General features: G+C 34.2%; 1 non-coding gene across 1 annotated transcript; it reads left to right on the top strand.

Moving 5' to 3' along the window:
* Positions 1-635: 635 nt before the first annotated feature.
* On the top strand, positions 636-768 carry LOC127215478 (small nucleolar RNA SNORA72). The gene has a single exon (XR_007833955.1). It is a non-coding gene; the product is annotated as a small nucleolar RNA SNORA72 (small nucleolar RNA).
* The last annotated feature ends 2,889 nt before the right edge of the window (positions 769-3,657 follow it).

Genomic DNA, 3,657 nt, shown 5'->3' with positions numbered 1-3,657 from the left:
CAGATAACAAAAGAAAACAAGAGCTCTGTCAGTTAATGTCAATCATATAGAAAAGGTCAAAATGGAGTTGCTCATGACTACTGTCAGAAGCAGGCAAATCATTAACATTTCTGTATCACGTTCTCATTAGAGAAATTATGATAATATAAAAGACATAATTTCCATGTATTGCCAAGATAAAAAACAGCTATTGATGGGAACCAGAACAGCTAATCAAAGAGCTGACTAAAATAAAATACGCTCAAATTAACATATGTGCTTGTAACTCATAATATACCATTGTCAGAAACAGACCATAATATAAGTGGTAATTAAATCATAACATAGATACTAAATACAGACAAATAAAAATTATAATAATAATAATAAAGTGTGACTACTAAGAATTACAATTTATATTTTTTTGAGACTGAATAACAAACTGTAAGAAAAACTACATGAGTATAAAATTTCTATGGTTATTTTTACTTTTAATACTTTGGTATTTCAATTTATTCAAAAAACACTTTAAATGTCTTATTTGTGTAAAGCTTATTTACATATGTTTGCATGAGAACTCAGCTGAACTGCATTAATTATTGCAACGTAGGCAGGACAAACTGACTATTCAACAGAACATTTAAAAAAGAAATATGATATGGATATTGACCCTATTCTGATTCTGTGGTAATCAGGACCAGCTAAACACACTCTACAGTTAAGTCTGTGTACATGTTCCCAGACTTAGCTCTATCCCTAGGCCTGGTTTTGTAAAAGTTGGTGAAAAGCAGCTCTGATTTGATTGTTATGTATAATCATGTGATGGCTAAGATTCCAGGGTTCTTTTAATTGACCTTAAGATAAGTGACATTGTAGTTGCTGTAATAATCATTACATAATCAATTTTAATATGATTTCTGGTCTTAAGAATATTTGGCTATTATAAGGAAATTCTGTGATTATCAGTTGCCATTAAGGGAAATGTAAAACTACTGTCATTATTTGCTAGGGGGGGGGAAAATAAGCATGAATTCTGTGTAACCCTGGCTGGTCTTGAACTCATGACATGGACCACACTGGCTTTGCACTCATAGAAATCTGCCTTGAGTACACGATTGAAGGGTGTGCACCACCAGAACAGCATTAATAAATATGAATTCTTGGAAGCTTTGAATATTTGAGTCCCTTGTCAGGAATGAAGACAACTTTTGCTTAATGTTATACCTTGGCATTATAACTTAAGTTGAATTCATGTGTTAAATCTCTTCAAATGTTTGTACCTCTGAGCAAACTCTGTGATGATATTTGCACTGGAGGTTTCATTGTTATTCAAAATAACTTACTTCAGGGAAAGATAGAACTTCAGAAATTCAATCCTGTATAATTGCAGAAAACAGAATATTTATGAGATTGAAAGCTTGTAGCTAACTTTTTTTATGAGAGAAATAAAGATTATATATTAGGACTGATACTTAATTTAAATGTAAATCAATAATCTGTTGAATACCCATTAACAATATAGCACAGCATGAAATAAATGGATAATAAAGAATGGAGAAGAGCTTGGAGAGTCAATATAGGTATATACAAAGTTGAACTCCATATGTATTAAAATCTATAAAGCAATAGTAGGGAAGGTTAGAAGAAAAAAAAAAAGATGACATTGGTAGAAATGTTGCAAAAACATTAAGAAAATGCTTAAACTTAGCAGGAATATCAATTGAAACAATTAAGGGAGCTATTTCACCTGAAAGAGAGAGAGAGAGAGAAAGAGAGAGAGAGAGAGAGAGAGAGAGAGAGGCATAGTGCTTGTGGAAGAGTAAACCATCCAGGTTTATTATAAAATAGTTTGAATATTTAGTGAGGCACATGCTTGCTTGGAGGCTGAAAGTGATAGTAACATTCAAATAGCCAGAGAAGTTAGCTGAAATGTCTGGGATACATGACATGCCTCTTGCTAAGAATGAGAAGCTCTAATGCTCTTTGATAACACAGTGGGCTCAGGTATGTCCACTGGTCATGATTCTCCTTCTAACAAGGCCACAGAAAATGTCTAGATGGAAATTCAACTGTCAATACATAGGACATAGACAAATAATCCTGGCCACGTTAGGATAACAATGAAAGAAATAAAATTAGATCAAGTTTGCTACTTTGGGAAGGATTCACTGAAAGGGAAAATAATTACTCACCCCTATGAAAACAGTAATGTATGAAACACTGGCTCTGAAAATCCCAACACAATGTGAGACAGTGACTTTGAGATGTGGGTAATAAATACGTCCAAGACTTCCAAGAAATAACCCAAAAGTCATTTACAGTGCAAACCTCAGGCCGAAGACAGGAAAAGTTGTGTTCTATGTGGGTGGTAATGCAGCTGGGATTCTAGGGTTAGAAACATGGATACTGAAGTTCAAGGAGCAAACTACTAAAGGATGAAGGTTGACATCATTCAAGCATAGAGAACTGAAGGAAGTCAGAAAGTGACCAACTCTGAGAATGAAATAATGACACAGGCTAATGGAAGATGCCATTCTGAATATATGTTTCTCTTATTGGTTAATGAATAAAGCCAATAGGAAAGCAAGATATGTAGGACTAGAAGACGAGGAGAATTCTGGGAGATGTAGTAGAGAGGAGTCAAAATGTAGGCCATGGGAGAAGTAAGATATCTGGACTCTCTCTTTCTCTCTCTGGTAAGACCACACAGAAACACATTGATAAAAATGAGTTAATAGCTAAGACAGAAGCTCTAGCCATTGGCCAACAACATTATAACTAATAGAGTCTCTGTGTTATTTTGTAGGTGATGCCGATCAGAGACCAGGCTGGCAGAAAACTGCTCATAACAATAGGCCAAGAAAGACTCAAAAGTATCAGAAAAAAAATGAACCCTAGAAACCACACTGGGGAAGGGAAACTCCTTATTTCTGCTAAATACAGTGGACTTACTACAGGTTAAAGTTTAAGTTTTCTTAAATCCATAAACTGATAAATTGATTGATATTCTCTCACCAGGAAACACAGTTTTAATCTATACCACTCCAACTTGTGGGTTTTGCTTAGTAACTTACTTCTGGAAAATAAGACATAGAAACAGAGATTTAAAGCTGTTTAGTCCACAATCCATGTATGTGAGCGAGTTGAACATCACTAGTTGAAGACTTGCTCCTTTGGAAAGGATGAGAAAGGTTCTTCTCATCTCTGTAGTATTCTTCCTTCATGATATGCTTGGATTAAAAAGAAAAGAACTTTTATGTGTATTCCATTTGTATGGAAATCAACAGAAGTGAAGATAACATGAAACAATGAAAAACTTACAGGGCAAGTGAGGACATGGCAAATTCTGTCTTTCTTTAGTACTGGAACAGCACTAAATGGATAATACTAGTAACATAAGGTCTAGAAAGATTATAGTTTGATTAAGATAAAAGTAAAGGAGGAAATAGTTAACCAGAAAATTCTAGTTCCCAAAAGATTTCTAGAAAACATTTAAAAGAAATGTTTTCTCCTGCAATCCATTCTAGAAAACTAAATTCTCAAGTAACTCTAAAGAGTAAGCAAAGTCCTGTGATACTAAAATCAGAACAAGAACCAACTAGTGAAAAGATGGGTATGTTTTCTCATGCACAGATAATTTTGTTGGGATTGGAGACAGGTGAATCTTTTGTGATTTTC

This window comes from Phodopus roborovskii, unplaced genomic scaffold, assembly GCF_943737965.1.
Source record: "Phodopus roborovskii unplaced genomic scaffold, PHOROB, whole genome shotgun sequence".
Taxonomy (NCBI): domain Eukaryota; kingdom Metazoa; phylum Chordata; class Mammalia; order Rodentia; family Cricetidae; genus Phodopus; species Phodopus roborovskii.
The sequence above is the reverse complement of the archived record's forward strand: the minus strand, read 5'-3'. Positions and strand labels throughout refer to the sequence as shown.